Source organism: Myotis nattereri, assembly GCF_964212035.1.
Source record: "Myotis nattereri genome assembly, chromosome: Y".
In the NCBI taxonomy this organism is placed as follows: domain Eukaryota; kingdom Metazoa; phylum Chordata; class Mammalia; order Chiroptera; family Vespertilionidae; genus Myotis; species Myotis nattereri.
In genome coordinates, this window is record NC_138094.1 from 25773438 (window position 1) to 25792229 (window position 18792).

Sequence of the window (18792 nt, forward strand, 5' to 3'; positions counted from 1 at the left end):
TGCACGAGCACGCAAAAGCCCTCCTTCTGGGAATTAAGGACCAGGGAGTGGACACAAGGAGCGAGGCCACTGGAGCAGGCCCACCATGCATTCTTGGGAGGCAAAGGGTATACTGCCTCTTCAGGGATAGTCAGAGTTTCGTTGCAGAGATGCAACTGCTCAGGGGGTACATTGCCTACGCAGGCCCCCTGTCCCATTACTGCCTGGAGGGTTAGCCTTGCAACAGTTTGCTGCCACCTGCAGGAGCTGACAATCGTGGCGGTTGTATAATTACCCTTAACCGCGATACCCTCATAATACGGTGGCTCAACGTCTAGACAGAGCCAGCAAGATTTGGTCAGGTCAGGCCTGGAAGCGTTTAAAACATAATAAGCTCCTATAACCATGCTTATAAGTGGGTCTACTTCAGGCGGGGGGGTATGACTCAGAATCAGGTTCTTCGTGGTAGGTGCGAGTAGGGTGTTAGGCAGTGATGCCAGGGCCCATGCTCCTTCAGTTGTAGATACCCGGGGAGTGGTCAGCTGAGGTTGAGGAGCTAGTACTTTGTTGGGCCCCATTCCCACAGGGGAATGATAGTGAAGGGGGGTATTTTGAACCCGGAGAGTGAACAACATCCCAGGGTCCGCCCTACGCAAAGCCCCCCTGCAAGAATAGATTCGGAATCCCCAAGTCTTTCCGGTGTCCCATCCTGTAGCCTTTCTACCCTCTTTTGTGAAGGGAATGCTCACGGGGTTGCAGTAGACACGGCCACTCTGGGGACACGGTGGAGCAGCCGGTCACCCAACGGTGATTAGGTCACCCTTCTTGGGGGCCTTCCACCAGATGTGTCCGGTTGACACACATGACCAGGAAGCACAGAAGTAGTCTCCAGCACTTCCACAAGGGTCATTTCCCCGGGACTGAGCTTGTGAGTGTCCGGGGAAGACATAAAAATAGAGGGTTCTCCTTGGTTTTGAGTCCTCAAAAGCCTGGCGTATTGCCGCACCCAGGCAGTAATCGCTGGTGTCGAGTGGGTTGGGAAGGAGAGTTAGGAGGTCTACTCGCAGTTCAGGGAACCAGGTGTCTTTGGGATGGATTTGAGAAGTCTGATTAAGGATCACCCCTGAGTTAGTGTCTATGATCTGCCAGGTGATATTATAAGGAGTGTGCAGGCTCCCGGTGGCAGGAGTGTTCACGAGTAAAGTTACCAACATCAGGTAGGTCGAGTGCACCGCAGCTTGAGCTTGAGCAGGTTGCGCTGGTCTTGGTCGATGCTCCATTGTGTGATGAAGTCTTCCTGGATTGCAGAGGGGTCAGCTGGGCGAACGTGGGAGTGATGGACCCAAGTCGCGATGCCGTCTACCTTGAGAGCGGTGGGTGTAGTCAGCACAACGATGTAGGGGCCTTTCCAGCGTGGTTTGAGGATCTCCCGGCAGTGTCTTCTGATGAACACCCAGTCACCTGGCTTGTACTGATGAGGTGTCGGGGTGGGGCCAGCCTCGTAGATGGCGTGGAGGCGCGGCCAAATGTCCTCATGCACCCTCTGCAATTCTCTTAGGAAAGAAGATATCTCCTGATTTTCAAACTCAATAAGAAGTTCAGCTTTTAGATTAGGGATGATAGGAGGGGGCCTACCAAACATGATCTCGTAAGGGGTGAGTCCCAGGGTGTAAGGAGAGTTCCTCACCTGGTAAAGGGCATATGGAAGGAGAGCCACCCAATCCCCGCCAGTCTCCATGGTTAATTTGGTAAGGGTCTCTTTTAGAGTTCTATTTATTCTTTCTACCTGCCCTGAACTCTGGGGCCTGTAAGCACAATGCAATTTCCAATCCGCCCCTATGACTTTGGCTACTGCCTGTGTTACCTGCGAAATAAAGGCTGGCCCGTTGTCGGAGCCTATCATAGCAGGAAAACCATACCTGGGTAAGATGTCTTCCAGCAGCTTCTTGGCCACCGTCTGGGCCGTCTCATGCTTAGTTGGGTATGCCTCTACCCAGCCAGAAAAGGTATCTATGAATACTAAAAGATATTTATAACTATACTTCCCTGGTTTGACTTCAGTGAAATCAACCTCCCAGTTTGCTCCTGGTTTGATGCCTCTGAGCCTGGTTCCTTGTCCACCTGACCCAGCTCTTGCATTTGTGAGTTGGCAGGTCTTACAGGAGGTTATAATTTGATTGATTTTGGAGTCTTGTTGGTGGATCTTGATTTTGGCATGCTGAATTAAGTCCTTTAACTTCCAGGCTCCCAAGTGGGTGGACCGATGCATGCGTTCTAAAACTGTGACCCCAAGCCAGTCCGGTAGTATGAGTTTCCCATCTGAGGTGTACCACCATCCTTTCACTTCCTTAGCGAGGGGGAGTTTTCTGATCTGCTGCAGCTCTTCCTGAGAGTATTTAGGCTGATCTGGTAGAACTGGGTCCCCGGGGTCTGGTAGTTGTATGGCCATTGCAGGGACCGGGGTGAAGGCCGCTGCCTTGGCTGCCTGATCAGCTTTTTGGTTACCTTTTGCTACTGGGTCATCTGCCTTCTGGTGCCCTTGACAGTGGATAATGGCTAGCTTCGTGGGACGCCATAGGGCCCCAAGCAGGTCGAGAATCTCCTGTTTGTTTTTCACTGTTCGTCCTTCTGCTGTCAACAGCCCTCTTTCCTGGTAAATCGCCCCGTGAACATGAGCCGCAGCAAATGCATAACGGCTGTCTGTGTAAATGTTGAGCCGCTTCCCCGCCCCCAGTGTCAGTGCCTTGGTGAGAGCAATGAGTTCTGCTCGCTGGGCTGATGTCCCAGGGGGCAGTGCTTCTGCCCACACAGTGTCTGTGTCGGTGACCACCGCTGCACCCGCGTACCTGCATCCGTCCCGCACGAAGCTACTTCCATCCGTGAACCAGGTGGCCTCTGCATCAGGGAGGGGCCGGTCGGTCAAGTCCTTCCGAAGTCCATGTACCTGCTCCAGGATCCCCGCACAGTCGTGCAGCGGGGCATCTAGGTCGGGGTCAGGCAGCAGGGTAGTGGGGTTGAGAGCCTCGCTGGGATGGAACCGCACTCTAGGAGGGTTGAGCAATAAGCTCTGATAGTGGGTCATGCGTGCATTGCTCATCCATCGGTCAGCAGGCTGTTTTAGGACTCCCTCAATGGCATGGGGGGTTGTTATCCAGATTTCCTGTCCCAGGGTCAATTTGTCAGCATCCTTGACTAAGAGCACGGTTGCTGCAATGATTCTTAGGCACGGTGGCCAGCCGGCGGCTACGGGGTCCAGCTTTTTGGACAAATACGCTACTGGGCGGCTCCAGGGGCCTAAAGCCTGAGTTAAAACCCCTTTTGCTATTCCCTTTCGCTCATCTACAAAGAGGCTGAAGGGTTTTGTAATGTCTGGCAGGCCCAGGGCTGGAGCAGCCAAAAGAGCTCTCTTTATCTGATTAAAGGCAATTTCCTCTGTCTCAGTCCATTCAAAGGCCTTTCCCTCTTTGGTAGCTTCATATAGGGGCCTGGCGATCTCTGCAAAACTTGGGATCCAGAGGCGGCAATAGCCAGCTGATCCTAGGAATTCCCTTACTTCCCTCCGGGTGGTGGGAATAGGGATTTTCAGGACTGTCTCCTTCCTAGCGTCCGACAACCGCCGCTGTCCGCCCTCCAGTATGTACCCCAGGTAACTCACCCTTTCTTGGCATATCTGAGCTTTCTTCGCAGAGGCCCGGTACCCTAAGGTCCCTAGGGTGGTCAACAAGTCTTTGGTCCCCTGCTCACAGTCCTCGGCAGTGTCTGCAGCAACCAGGATGTCATCTACATACTGAAGGAGGGTGAGACTAGGGTGTTCTCTCCTGTACTCACCGAGATCCTCGTGCAGTGCCTGGTCAAAGATGGTGGGCGAATTCTTGAACCCTTGGGGTAACCGCGTCCAGGTTAATTGTCCACTGTAGCCGCCCTCTGGATCGTGCCATTCGAAGGCGAACAGGGGTTGGCTTTGAGGCGCGAGCGGCAGGCTGAAAAAAGCATCCTTCAAATCCAATACAGTGTACCACACTCTAGTGGGTGTTAAAGAGCTTAGGAGAGTGTACGGGTTAGGAACGGTTGGGTGTATATCCATAACTCTTTTATTTACTTCTCGGAGGTCCTGGACTGGTCGGTAGTCATTCGTGTGGGGCTTTCTGACTGGCAGGAGGGGGGTGTTCCAGGCAGATTGGCATGGAACCAGTATCCCTAGGCTTCGCAGTCTTCGGATATGAGGCTGAATCCCCTTCCGGGCCTCCTGGGGCATTGGATACTGTTTGACTCTTATCGGACTTTCCCCTGGTTTTAACTCTACCAGGGTTGGGGCTCTGTGAGCGGCCAGTCCTACTCCCCCCATCTCTGCCCAGGCGGTGGGGAATTCTTGTAGCCATCTGTCCATATTGTTCTCTCCTGGGGGCGCCCCCTGGTGGAGGCGATATTCATCCTCCAGTCTCAGAGTCAGAACCTGGATGGGATGGCCTTTGCCATCAGTGACCTGGGGCCCCCCTTGTCTGAAAGTTATTTGGGCTCCGATCTTGGTCAGCAAGTCCCGTCCTAATAGGGGGTAGGGGCACTCCGGTATTACCATGAAGGAATGGGATACCCGGCCCGTTCCTAGATCTACTGTTCTTCGGGTAGTCCATGAATACTGGCTTATGCCAGTTGCCCCTTGCACCCAGGACTTCTTGCTGGCTAGCTTCCCTTGAGGTGTGCGTAGGACCGAATGTTGTGCCCCAGTGTCGACAAGGAAGTTAATAGGCGTCCCCTCCAGTCTAAGAGTTACCCTGGGCTCGGGGAGGGGGTCCGAACCCCGACTCCCCTAATCACTCAGTCCTCCCAGCTCCAAGACTTCCACCTGATCTGTCTTGGTTCCTTTTTTACCGGCCTTCTTTGTTCATTCCCGGGCCCAGTGTCCTATCTCTTTGCAGTAAGCACACTGGTTTCGTTGCAGCTTCTTCTTCCCGCCCCGGGCGGTCCCTTTACCTCCCTCTTTGTCAGTGGCAAGCTGGCGAAGGTGGCGGGTCCGCTCCTCAGGGTTCTCCGTGGTGGTGGCCAGCAGAATCTTGGCCAGGTTTCGGGTCTGCTTGTCACTGGCAGCCAACATGGCATGGGCTTGCCTATCCTCAGGAGATTCTCGGTTGTTATACACTTTTTCAGCCACCTCCAACAAGTCCTGAAAACTCTTTTCCCCTAATCTATCTATCCTCTGCAGTTTCTTTCTAATGTCTGTGGCTGACTGGTTTATAAAGCTCATAACCACAGCCGCCTTATTTTCAGGAGCTTCTGGATCCATGGGGGTATAGGTGCAATATGCCTCCATGATCCATTCTAGAAAGGCAGCTGGAGATTCATCTCTTTCCTGTTGTACGTTCCCTACCTTGGCCAAATTGTTAGGCTTCCTAGCAGCCATACAAAGACCCCCCCATCAAAGTCTGACGGTAGATTTTGAGCCTCTCCTTACCTTCAGCCGTGTTGAAGTCCCATTCAGGCCTGGTTAAAGGGAAAGAGACATCTATCTGGGCCTGGTTGGTAGTTGGATTCCCATCTACGCCGGGAACCACCTTCTTCTTTTCTGCATCCTGCAAGGCAAGTATGGGTGCCGGCTCCGGAGGGCGTGGAGCCAGGAAGGGCTTGAGCCAGGAGGAAGGGTCCTCCACGAGGTCCTGCCAAGTAATAATGTAAGGGAGTTGATTGGGATGACCCCCCTTCGGCCGAGCTACGACTTCCCTGACCCGGCGAATGGTGGGGAGGTCGAACGTCCCCTCCGGCGGCCACCCGGCATTGAGGGCCGGCCACTCACTGGAACAGAAAGTCCGCCATTGACCCTTCTTCACTTCTGCACTGAGGTTGTTATCCCTTCCCTTAACCTCTTTAAAATGATCAACCATAATGCTTAAAGGAGTAGTTTGAGTCTGTCCCATAGCGTCCGTCCAGTGAGTCCACAAAATCAAACAAAAGAACACAGACACCAAACAAACAAAGACACCTAAGAACAGCCTTCCGACCCCGCAGAAGAAAAACTGAAAAAAAAAAAAACACAAAAAACCAAAAAAAACAGATGGGGGCTTTTACACCCCGCCAGATGGAGGTGCAAGGCATCCGTTGCCTCCCCCTTCCCGAGACCTGCCAGTGCGTCCACTTAGATCTTTATCAGGCCAGATTGCAGAAGCGAGCTCGCATAAGACAGAACAGATAACACATAGACACCGCGGACAGCAGACTCTGGGAGTTGGGTCCCTCGTGGGTTTTTCTTGGGGATCCCGGACGCACCCCCAAAATGTTATGCCCAGAGCTCGGGGTCCCCAATAATCCACCACCAGGAAGCCTCCTCCGATGCAAAAGCAACGAGTCTTTATTGATCAATTCTAGAATTGGCTCCCAGCCTCTATCCGGCACAGCGGTGAGGCGAGAGAGAGTGTCCCAGGAGAACAAAGGTTATATAGGGCTAGCTATTTGGGGTGGGCTTTAGGGGTGGCGTGAGTTACAGAGATTGGTCAGGGTTTTACAGCATAAGGGTCAGGAAGTGACCATCATATTCTGAAGGTTGGTGCCGTCCTCCACTGTAGGCTTATTAGGACCGTCGCTACATTTATGGAGCTTCATTGGTCCACTCAGGTGGGTGGTTGGGAGAGTTAGGACAATACCAGCATTCTTGTGGTCACTCTCACGGGGGAGCGGCTTGGGCTGAGGGCCCAGCCTTGCAAGACAAGATAGAGGAGAGGGAGAAGAGTATGTCCCTGCTTCGTCCGTGAAGAGGGAGTAGGGTGCATTGCTGCTTAGTTCTGCTTAGTTCTTTCAAGTTCCGTTCTGTCCCTTCAAGAGGCTAAGGGATTTAAAGTGGGGATTTCCCAGACGATTGTGGGAAACCTACTCAATAAGCATGTGAGGGGCCTCCTTGTGGCTGTTACAATGAAAGGTTGAATGAGTGGTCATCTGGAAGCACAAAACACAAGTAAAGACAACCAGCCAGTAACGGAGAGTTTGCTTTGGGATTGTGTGTGAGAGAGAACACTATCTGAAGAAAACAACTGTGCTCTCAATGCTTTGTGAGAGGAGGAAGGACAGAGAGAGGATGAATTTTCCTCAGAGCCATGTTGCATGAGCAACTGCTCGGGGTTGTGAAGCATCTTCAGAGCAAGGAGGGAGCCTGTGAGCCCAGGGCAGGTGTTGGTCTCATGTTCCCACAAACAAGCACCACTGTGGATTGTCGAGTGAGACTCCCTCCACGTTCTGCGTGGAGTAGGGTTCGGTATCTGAAAGAGGAGCCGCACAGCAAATGAGAGAAAAAGACGCGAGATAATTTTGCAATATTGGGGGACCAGGCGGCAAGTCCCGAAGGACTTCCTCTTTGGTCAGGCCGCTCCAATCTTTTATTGATCTGGAGTAGCCCTTAGGGTAAGGAGGTTTCAATGACACACAGATCAGCAGAAAATTTCCAGGAATAGACAAAGTATCTGATTAGCCCATCAATAGATTTCTGGGAGTATCTGATTAACAATAATCAAGAAGGATCTACATAAGTATCTAAGGAATTAAGGGAACTAGGGTGGGGATGCTTCAACTATTATTACCTAAATTAACTGAGTGGTTCCTAGATTAACTGGGTGGTGCACAGCCCTGACCTCTGCTAGGACTTTCAAGCCCTGACCTTTACTAGGACTTTCAAGGGCTACTAGCTTTTGGGGGGTCTCTGTCTAAACTCAGCTAGTGAAGACAATGAATGGACTCCGGCAGTGGGTAGTGCCATGGCTCATGTGAAGGACAACAGTACTAATCATCCCCATGATGTAATGGCAGCCCAGGCCTGGGCAGTGTAGCTCTTTTTCCACATTTTTATCAAGAGAATAAATAAGGGATCAGTGATGGCCATTTTTGGATTTTATAAACCAGCAGTTTAGGGCCATGCCTGGTCATTCTTTTTACTAGGAGACATGTTCATAACAACTAAAATCATCGCTGTGTCTGGCACAGGTGGAGGAGACTGCCTGTCCCAGAGCCCTGGACACTGAGTGAGGCTGAGTCAGGGCAGACTGGGCCAAGGGCCCTGAAAACAGCAAAAGCACTCACTGGTGGGTGCAGTGCTGGGGACCTGGTGAGCCTGAAGAGGAGGCAAAGAATCAGGCCAAGGTGAACCCACGGTCCCTTCCACAGAGGCCTCACCTGGGCCCTGAGTGAGGCCGGTGAGCAGGAGCAGAGGCCAGGTCATGGTGGAGCTACAGCAACAATGCTGCCTTCTGACACCCCAAGCCTGAGCCTGGCTCCACACACTTCTCTTATCCTCTCCCCTGCCTCAGAGGAGGGAGGGGCCTCCATGCAAATCTGCTTCTTTCTCCTGCCTCAACACATTCCACTCCATACTGACCTGGAGTCTACATACACCTGCAACCCTGGAAAGAAGAGCTTTCCCAAGAATGAAGCTCTTGCCCTGGCTGGGTGGCTTAGTGGGTCACAGCATCATCCTGGTATGGCAAGGTTGGGTGTTTGATGCCTGGCCAGTGCACATACAGGAATTCATAATGAGTGCTTAGGAAATCAGAACAAAACCTCCACGTCCTTCTCTCTCCTCCCCTCTCTCCCTAAATTCAATCAGTAAATGCTTTCAAAACAGTCAAACTCTTTCATATACTCTAAGTAAGGTCAGACAGAGCCCAGGACAGCATGCAGTAATGGAGCCAGTCAAGGGATACCTACCTTTTCTCTTCGGGGAGTCCTGGTGTCTCATGGATGAGCTATCCCAGGACTTCCCTTTGTGTGGTGTGGGCAAAGGTAAAGACAGCTTGACTGAGGCAGGTTCGGGCACTCCATTTCCTGGGTGTCAATGGCAGAGCTGGGGTCTGCATATTGCCCTCCATTCCTTCTTATTCCCCTTAGTGAGGATGGCTCCTCTGCATGGCTCCATCCTCTGTCTTTGCAGTGGTTTTATTCTGAAGCAGAGCCCTTGAATGTATTAGCTCTTTTAAGAGATGATGTATCGAGCACAACAGTTTGGGGACCTCATGGGCTTGCAGGGAAGCAGCACTTCAAACTTCATCCCAGGACAGCATAAATCCCAGCAAGTACCTTCCCCACATCCAGGCTCTTGTGCCCCTAGGGTCCTAAGACTATACATCCCCCTGGGGTCCCAAGACTGCATTCCTCAGGGAAGGCAGCTGAGGGGGAAGGGGCAATTCCCAGATTACTTCCTTCCCATCTTCTGTCCCTTCCAGCTCAGCACCAGGTTCCTTGACCCCTTCTATTTCCCGGTGAGCCCATTGCCCTTTGTCCATCAACTTCCTCTAGACTGGAAGGTGTTGCCTGCCACACCAGGTGGCCCAGATGCTATTATCAGGGCTTATTATTATGCCCCACCATAGACTAGGCACCATGGTGCTGCTTGTGAGGCAGCTCTTGGCTCAAGGCTGAGGACACATTACCTAAAAACACCAAATAGCAAGGTTGGATGAGAAACATGGTGCCAGGTGAAGACACACTGACTTCTCAAATTGTGAGGAGAAAAATATTGTACAAAGAAGCAAAGCCCCTGTGAGATTGCGAAGACCCAGAGTCTTAGAATAGCAGAAGTCAAGGTGAGAGATGCGCTGGTTCCTTGTGGAGTTTCAGGGAGAGTCTGTTTCCTGGCTCCTCCAGTTGCTAGGTCGCCAGCATTCCATGGCTGTAGCAACATGACTCCAGTCTCTGCTCTGTGGTCCCATCTCCTGCTCATCTTCTGTCCCCAACTCTGCATGCACACATTCGTAATCCACTGTATTAGTCAGGGTTCTTCAGAGCAGCAGGAGGATATGAGGACTTGGCTGGTGTGATTACAAAGACTGAGAAACCCCAAGATCTGCAAGCTGGGGGGCCCAGGAAAGCTGTTGGTCTAATTTGGCCTGAGACTAAGGACCTGAGAACCGGAGGAGCTGATGGTTTAAGATCCAGTGTGAGGACAGAGGCCTGTGAGATGGGATGTGATGTCCCAACCCTACAGTGATTCATGAATATAGGGGTGAGTTCCTCCTTTTGTTCTAGTCAGGTTCTCAGTGCATTGATGCTGTGCACATAGGGAGGGTGATATCATTTTAGGGTCCACCACTTCAAATGCTAATCTTCTCTTGAAACTAGCTCAGAGACACACCCAGAAATCCTGTTTAGGTTGGGCTGCTCTCCTGTCCTGTGGGCTGTGAAACCAAGGCATACAATTAACAATCCCAGTCCCCATCTCAAAGCCTTCATCCCATCTGCAAACTCCCTTTTGCCTTATTAGGTAACATTCCCAGATCCCAGGGATTAACACCAGGATATCTTTGTGGGCTCATTACCTAGGCTCTGGAACCAGCCTTCCAGTCCTGCACAGTGACACACACACACACACACACACACACACACACACACACACACACACACACACATAAACACACACACACACATACACGGCTCTGAGAGGCTGTTCTCAGGATGTTTTGCACAGTGGCACATGGAGGTGTTCCAGACACAGGAGCTACCCCAAACCAACTTTTAAACAGCGTTTAAATTGACCTGGCTGTCCTTTTCTTGAAATACTTTTAATATTAATGGAAACCTGAGAGTCTGTTCCCACTGCTTAGGACTGCACACAAAGTAAGGGAAGGACCTAGAAATATCCATCAGTATAACCTTGCTCACAGTCTAGCTTCTGTAGCCTTCACTAGTGCTTCCCATTGAATTATGCCTTACCATAAACCAAAGAGGACATTTTCCTCCTACAATCAAAGACATTTTAGGACGTCGCTTATGAATTCCCACACTGGTTCCCACGTGGTTCTTTGTTTAAGGAATTCCTTCACTCCCATCACGGGCAGGAAGATGCTTTCCGTGTGGAGCCTGGGTGACATCCATTGGCACCTCTCAACTTTCTGCCCTTTCCTTCCTTGATGTCTAAGGAGGCACTGGGCCCAGCACCTACCTGGCATTACAGAATTGAAGGACAGGTGATCAGGGTGTGACTCCACCTGAGAGAGGAGAGGCTCCCCCTGGTCCCTGTGAGGCTCTGCTCCAGGAGGGGCAAGGAGATTCCTCAAGCTGGGACTGATGGCTATACTCTGAGTTTGGGAAAATACGGAAGAGAGAAGAACCGGGTACACAAGGCTCCAGAAGCACAAGCCCAAGTTTGTTCAGAAGTTCTTCATAGACTCCACATTCATGACACCTGTGGGTGGATGAATTTCTTCATGCTTTCATCCAGGCAAATTAGGTGAATGCAGTTAGGAGGAAGTTGCTCACCAGACAAAGCCCCATGCTATCTTTTGATAGATGGGGCAAAGGAGCCAATTGGGAAATATTTCATCAAGATGGAAAGGACACTGTGCCAAGCTTGGTACGAGGGCAGCGCGTAGGGCCTTGGGGGGGTCAGTTCTGTACAGTGCACAGGATTTGTCCCTCCAACTCTCCCCCAGCTCAGTCCTCATGAAATATTGACTGATTGTTGTGTCAAAGGAGAAAGAGAGCCTACAGGAAGTTCTCATCTGTGGTGTCTCTTGTGGTACGCTTCTTTTTCAAGGGGCCACCAAACTGGAGTAGGTTCCTCGTGTCCATGATGAGAGGTGAGAGGAGTTCAGAGAGAACTCCAGCCATGGAGACATAAATGTCCCTGGACACAGGGAAACAGGAATTCAGTGAGCAGGAATCCTGGGAGCTCAGGCAGGTTTGCTCTCATTTCCCCCAGTTGCTTGAGGCACTGTGGTAAGTGACACAAATGGGATATGAAACAATGACATCAGCCCCCTTCCAGGCTGGAGCCTAGAGATGATCACAGAGGCTGGAGTGCCGAACCGGTAGCCAGAGGAATGGTCTGAGATCCCTGAAGGCTACAAACTGACAGGATCCATCAGAAGTTGAGAGGCAGTGGCCCTGCCTTATTGGGGCTAGGCCACCTCATTATAACCCGCACTCCTCCCCACCCAGTGTCACTGGCTCTTCTGGAGCTTCTGCTTCAGAGACCTGAATGCTGATGGAGGTTGAGTCATGAAGAGAGAGTTCATGAACTTGAAAATGAAGACAAAGCACAGACAGATTGCAAGTCCAGGACCATGGCTCCAGTTGAGCCTCAATGAAATAACTGGTACCCAAGAAACAAACTATGCCTGTGCAGTGATCAAGGGTGGTGAGGAGCACAGGGACCCAGACATGCTAGAGGCTCTCAGAGTGCCTCCTGAGCCCAGAGCTGGACAGGGCAGCCTACCCCTGGGGTTATTGGTCTCAGCAGGCTGTCCTGTGTTGGCGGTGGAGGTGGGAAGGTGTTCATGCCTATTCATTCAGAGGCCTTCTCTGAGCCTGGACTGTCTTCACTGTCCCCCCTCACTTCAGACCCCTAAAGGTGGGACCTCAAAGAGTGTCCTGCCTCCTTGGGACCTGGCCAAGAGGGTGTGTCTGGTATATATGTTTAAAAATAAATCTGGGAGGGGCTCCCCATGGAGACAAGGCCCCTGAGCAGAGTTATTCAGGGCGAAGAGCTGAGACCACAGGACCCAATAAGTGTGAGCCAAGGTTTGTTCCAAAGTTCCACAACTGTCTAAACCAGTGTTCTCAACATTCCTAATGATGCGACCATTTAATAAATTTCCTCATATTGTGGTGACCCCCCACCATAAGATTATTTTCGTTGCTACTACATAACTGTAAGTTTGCTACTGTTATGAATAGTAATGTACATATCTGATATGCAGGATGTAGTTCCATTGTTCCTGACCCAGAGGTTGACAACAGCTGGTAAACAAACATTCATGATACCTGCGCATGATTCACTTTCTCATCTATGGGTGCAAATCAAATATAAGGAGCAGTTTAGGGAGCCCGGAGCCTCACCCCACACCCCCGACACACACCCCACTTGGAGGTTTGCAGAGCCCAGAGACCTCTGCTCAGCACAAAACTTAGTGAGCCCTGGACTGAGGTTGGGGACACTGGGGCACAAACAAAGGTTCCCTGCTGTGTCCCTAATTGTGGCTGCAGCTGCCACACAGCCAAACAGAGCTGCAGCATCTACCCTTGCAGTGTCTTCCCTTGACCAGTGCTTGCAGCATCTCCCCTGGGACCAGTTTCACCAACAGCAGCCTTCCCCACCCCTGGAAACAAGGTACTCAGCCTTGTAGTACCTCCTGTGCTGCACATAGCAGATGGTCAGGGCCTCCCTGTCCAGTACGGTAGCCACCAACCCCATGTGATGATTAAGCCCTTGAAATATATGCAGTGCACTTGAGGAGCTGAGTTTTTATTTTAATCTATCAAGGTAACATATACTTTGGTTATTGTTTAGAACACCTTGAGTGTGTCAATGAATCTATTTTATCAAATGTTAGGGAATGCAAATACACACTCAGCATTCCTGATTTAAAAAGATACAATTTAGCACTCAATCCTTAGTGAGATGGCCTGTGAGAGACATCAAACTAAGAAGACTTTGTGCAAAACTTGAAGGTAAAATACCTCATTAACATTTTTTCCTTTTTTTTTGTTGCTTAAAGTATTACAGAGTGTATTACATATGTCTAATTTTTTCCCCCCACCCTTGACAATCCCCTGGCCTCCCCTACCCCCCAGTGTCTTATGTCCATTGGTTTTGCTTGTATGCATGCATACAAGTCCTTTATTTGTGGCTGCTTGGTTCTTCTAGGCCAGGCGAATAGACAAATTAACACACAGAGATAAACAGGAGAACATCAGGGGTTAGTACATGTGCAAGAAGGTTTCACATAGAATTGACGTAGCCATAAAATTACAAACTCATTGAAGCAACATTGGGTATATGACATTTTTAAAGTTTTTAAAGCAAGTTTTTTATTGCTATCAGAGAGGAAGGAGTGGGAAAGAGAGGTAGGAACATTAACGATGAGAGAGAATCATTGACCCTCAGCCTTCCGTGGGCACCACCCTGGGGATCCAGCCTGAAAACTGTCATGTGCCCTGATAGGAAAATGAATGCTGATGCCTGGCTCATAGGTCCATGCTCAACTACTGAGCCAGGCCGATTGGACTATGTTCTATATATTTTGAACAAAGGAGAACGGGGGGACGTTACTTTTCAGAAGTGAGAATGGGCAATTTGCAGGTAGTTGAGGAAGAACAGAACACACGTGTCAGGAAAATTAAGAAACCATGAGACACGGGTTATCTAGCCAACTGACACCAGTCTGAACCCTCTTAGCCAACGGTTAAGAAATAAAGGAAACCAAGTTTCTGCCACCCTGAAGCTTCTTTTGGGGATATTGATTTTCAGCTGTTTATTAAGTAGCCAAAGTGTCAGAGAGCACCTTTGGGCACCCCAGCACACTCCTGGCCAAAAGAGAGAGAGGGAGAGACCTTCTCCAGAAGGTTGTTGCCTTTTCCTGATTGGAGTGAAACATGGTAAACAACAAGTCTTCAGCAGATGTCTATTAGCTAGATACCCCTCCTCCCCTGTCACCATCAATCAGGAGTGTGGGAGCGGTTCCCAGACATTGTTGGTCCCAGGAGGCAGGGTTATAAATTCCAGTGGCTGCTGTGTCCAGTGCTGGAATTGGTGGCAGTTCAGCTCACCCAGCACACCTCGTAGGCCCACAGCTGGACAGGGCAGAGGCTGGGTCCAGGATTGCTGGGCCCAGGGCCTGGAGAAGAGGGGGAAATGCAGAGGAGAAGAGGGGGATGACTCAGGTGAACCTGGAGGGGAGGGAGAGGCGTCAGTGCAGGCACCCACATGAACTTGCCTTGGGAACGGTCTCGTGTGTCCTGACGAGAAAGAAGGGAGTAGAGCCCAGGCCATGGGGGAGACCCCGCCAGGACAAATAATTGCCAAATGCATCTAGGAAAGAGGTGGGAGAGCTAGGCTGAATATCTAGTTCCAATCTACACTAATAAAAGAGAAACATGGTAATTGGCGTACGACCGCTACCCTTCCCATTTGCTAATCAGCGAGATATGCAAATTAACTGGCAGCCAACATGGCCGCCGGCAGGCAGGCAGTTGATGGGAACAGGGAGGCTTGCTTGCCCCAGCATGAGGATGCAAAGGTTCCCCATCTGCAGCTGGGGGGCTCTGAGCTCCTGAAGCAACAACTCCAAAAGATACAATGTTTTAATTATAGAGGCTAAAGGATGGCGGTTAATTTGCATACTCAGGCTGCAAGCTGAGCAAAGCCATACACCCCTGAAGCAGCAGGGCAGAGAGGCCTCAGGGCCCCGGGAACAGTGGAGCAGACAGGCCTCCTGGCCGGGGATAAGTGGAGCCAAGAGGCGTTAGGACCCCGGGATCAGCGGAGCTGAGAGGCCTCAGGACCCCAGGATGAGCGGAGCCCCGAGGCCTCAGGACCCGGGGATCAGCGGAGCCGAGAGGCCTCCCTGTCCAGGTTATCAGCAGAGCTGAGAGGCCTCCCAGCCCCTGGGATCAGCGGAGCCGCGAGGCCTCAGGACCCCGGGATCAGCGGAGCGAGAGGGGTCCTGGCCCCAGGGTCAGCGGAGCAAGGAGACCTCCCGGCACCGGGATCAGCGTGACAGGGGGAGCGACCAAACCCCTGATCACCCTGCAGCTCTGTGCATGACAGGGGGCGGCGCCCCAACTCCCCAATAGGCCCTGCTCTGTGCATGACAGGAGGCAGCACCCCAACTCCACAGTCGGCCCTGCTCTGAGCCTGACCAGGGTCTGCACCTAGGGATTGGGCCTGCCCTCTGCCACCCGGCAGCAGGCCTAAGCCAGCAGGTCATTATCTCCCAAGGGGTCCCAGACAGCAAGAGGGCACAGGCCGGCCTGAGGGATCCCCCTCACCCCTAAGTGAACAAATTTTTGTGCACCGGGCCTCTAGTATAAAATAATAGAGTTGGTTCTTGTTTGTTTGTTTGTTTGTTTCTGCTTTTTATCTGCTCTGCTCTAGGTGACAATCCCAGATTCACTGGGGCTGAGAGCAGTCGCCTCATTTGTCCACATTCCTCCATCTATGTAGCTGGAAACCTTAAACTCTGCTCATTCATAGGCATGGGGAACGTCTGGAGGAATGGCAGGGTAGGGACACACAAGAAGCCAGCCTCACCACCCTGCTGTTACGCTCCGCCGACACGACCTCCCCACAGCCTATGTTGAAGAGATGCAGGGCCACCTGCATGACAGGGACGCAGTGTCCTCTGCCCACTCTCCCTCTCAGATAAGGTCTCACAGTTTGCAGAGTCTGAATATTCCCCAAGTCTGAGTGGGGAAGAGAAAGGCAGCACAATGTGTCTGAGGCTGCCTGTCACTCCTTGAGCCAAGTTAAGCAGAGAGAGGGTTGAACCACACAATGAGTATTTATCCAAGGATGCTGTCAGTATGGGGAGAGCAGTCGCTCACCCTGGAAATTCGGCTCTCAGCCTCTTGGGGAGAAGATAGCTACCTGTAGCTGCCAGCTGCAAGTGTCACATGCAAAGGGGAGGGGAGGGCCTACTATCTGCCCTTCAGGAGCTCAAAGGCTGACCACAAGGTGGCTAATCTCCCAAGACTTTAGGAACAGCTCAGCCCCTTCCTGGGATGAGATTGGAATGGTCAGCCTTCCTGAGGAAGACCCCAGGAGGGGGTCAGGGTGCAGGCACAGCTGCCAAATCAAAGCCGGTCCTGTGCCTGGTCTCTTCCCAAAATGCAATTCTTTTCTGAGTAGTGGGCCATGGAGGCAGCCTATGTTTTCAGTAGAGCCTGTTTCATCCTCCAGTGTCCCAGGGCCTCGTATTTATAGTTTGTAAGTAATGATTAAACAACTGCGGCTCTATTCTTATTACATGCCCTTCCTCACTAAGAGAAGCTGATTTCCAAGGACGCCCAGGAGATGCCTCAGGCCAGCTTGGATGACAGGGCTGGGCCTCAGCTTTGCTCTTCCCCTCTCCCTCTCTCCTCACAAGCCTGACTTTTGTCTCCTAAAGAGACTATGGAAAAGCAGGCAGCAAACCCTGTCAGACTGAGCGTGCCAGGCCCCCTGTGCCCCCTGGACGCGCCACCTGAGAGGAGAACCCTGGGTTAAGGTTCAGCTAAGGGGCAGCTCTGCCAGAGCCTGAGCACCAGGCTGTGGCTGGTGCCTCCCCACCTCCCCTCAGCTTTGTTGGCCTGCTCCTCCTCAGGAGCCACCTGCCCACTGGTTCTGCTTTCAGGCCCAGGTGTGACTTCGCCAAAGGGATTTGTTGGTGAGAGGAGAACCCCTTCCTGAGGCGGGAGGAAGGCAGGGAGGCTGCCATCACCTGAAGGCTTAGGGGAGGTGAGCAGAGCAAAGGCTGGATTCCAGGCTTGTCAAAGAGCTCTGGTGACCCATACCCCAGGGGTAGACTGAGTAGGGCACCTGTGGAGAGAGACAATGTAATTGCATCTGGCCAGCTCTCCTCTGCCCCGGGGGTTACTAAAATGTCCCCATCCAGACAGTAGGGACAGTGGGCTAGCCAAGGGCAGGGCGCTCTTTTCTAGACAGAGGGCTGCGGTGGGGTGGGAGTGGGGCGCCAAGCCTGGCCCAGGGAACAAGGTAGGTAAGTGGCAGCCACAACCACAGAGGGAAAGGGGTCCCCAGAAACACAGACCAGGGGTGGCGAGTGGGAGGTTAGCTGGGGGTCGCGGCCTCCTGTTTCTCCCTCCACTTCCGCGACCGCCCCCAACCTCATGCCTGGAAGAACAGGGTCCCCCTGACAGTCCCCCACCCTCTGCCACCCCTTGCAGCCTGGTGGGTGTGGCACAGGCGCCCCTGTCCCCACCTTCTCTGGGCCTGTTAAAACACGCCCCCCCTCCTGCCCCCTGATCTTGGTTTGTTCCTGATCTCGTGATCCCGCGAGATTTCGCCCTGGCAGGAACCAGGGCGCAGTCCCAGGAAGCTTGCCAGGCGCAGCCCCCCACCTCTTCCTTTCCACCAGCCTCCCTGCTGTGCAGGAGTCCACGTGGTGAGGAGCACGGCCTGTGGAAAAGGTAAGCGCACACTCTGGGTTCTTGCTGTCTCAGGGGGTGAACTTGCTGTCTCCAGGGGTGAACTTGGTCTAGTCACTGGCAACGCGCAGCCCCTCCCCAGTCGGCTTTTTCCATCTGAAAATGAGTTCCCACCTGGTTGGAGTGAAGGCCTGAGGTCCAAACCTGGCTCGCTGGCGTGAGGCCTTCCGCTTGCTGCGCCAGAGTGGGAGCTCGCTGAGGGGACTTACACGCAACAATTCATGGAACTCTGGCGTCGGCCTTTATTGTGTGACCTCAGCTGGCCGAGTTTCCAGTTGACCAAGGGGACCCCCACAGGCCCCGGCGCCAACTCCCCCGGGATCTGGGTCCTCAAGTCTGTGGGCTCTCAGGCCAGCCCAGCCCTGCTCAGGGCGTGGGGACAGAGAGGGGGCCGAAAAGAGGCTGCTGGATGGTGGGAACTTTCCGGGAGGGAGAGGTCGCTTTCCGCAGAGCACCAGGGCCGTCACTCATCATTGTCCTCTGGTTCAGCTGGTGAGAAAGCGGTGGTCAGGCTGGGAGATAAGAGGTGACTTCCACTGAGAGCGGCAGAGCCCTCTCCTGGTGTGAGTGTGCGGGTGCCTGAGTGTGCGTGAGTGTGAGTGTGTGAATTCTCACCTGATGATATGTTCCTGGGTTCCTTTTCATTCCTATTACTGATTAAGGTATTACATATGTGTTCTTATCCCCCACTCCCCCCACACCCCCACCCCCACCCGGCAAGCATGCCCTCACGCTCACCCCCTGGTGTCTGCGTCCATTGGCTAGGCTTATAGGCATGCATACAAGTCCTTTGGTTGATCTCTCCCCCTTAGCCCCACCCTCCCCTACCTTCCCTCTGAGGGTGATGGTCTGATCCATGCTTCTCTGTCTCTGGATCTGTTTTTGTTCATTGGTTTATGTTGTTCATTATAATCCACA

At 52.3% G+C, this 18792-nt stretch overlaps 1 protein-coding gene across 1 annotated transcript in view; it reads right to left on the bottom strand.

The window, feature by feature from the left end:
• Positions 1-18792, bottom strand: part of LOC308512391 (centriole and centriolar satellite protein OFD1-like) — a gene marked incomplete at both ends in the record, with an annotated part of 323346 nt that overhangs the window by 21360 nt on the left and 283194 nt on the right.